Below are 247 nucleotides of genomic sequence, written 5' to 3'. Positions count from 1 at the left end.
TTCGATTTTAGCACTTTGCAAAAGGTAGCTGCTCTTAGAAGTTAGAAGGGATTAATGTTTTGTTTCATAGCGGTGAAATATCTTGTAATTTGTTTTGTATTCTCTTTTTCTCCGTTTTTTGGTACAACTTCTCTCTCCCTTTATTGTTATCCTTTGTTTTTTTTTCTTTGTACTACACTTTTTCAGTTTACATTAGCCAAAAGGCCAGTTTCTTTTTCCATTTTTCTTTTCTGGGTGGGGTGGGCCG

The 247-nt window shown here is 34.8% G+C and overlaps 1 protein-coding gene across 1 annotated transcript in view; it reads left to right on the top strand.

Moving 5' to 3' along the window:
- Positions 1–247, top strand: part of LOC107643665 (PLASMODESMATA CALLOSE-BINDING PROTEIN 3) — a 3,090-nt gene that overhangs the window by 1,247 nt on the left and 1,596 nt on the right. The gene's annotated exons all lie outside the window — the stretch shown is intronic.

The sequence above is a fragment of the Arachis ipaensis genome, chromosome B05 (genome assembly GCF_000816755.2).
Source record: "Arachis ipaensis cultivar K30076 chromosome B05, Araip1.1, whole genome shotgun sequence".
Taxonomy (NCBI): domain Eukaryota; kingdom Viridiplantae; phylum Streptophyta; class Magnoliopsida; order Fabales; family Fabaceae; genus Arachis; species Arachis ipaensis.
Note: the sequence above shows the minus strand (reverse complement) of the source record. Positions and strands in the feature narration are given on the sequence as shown.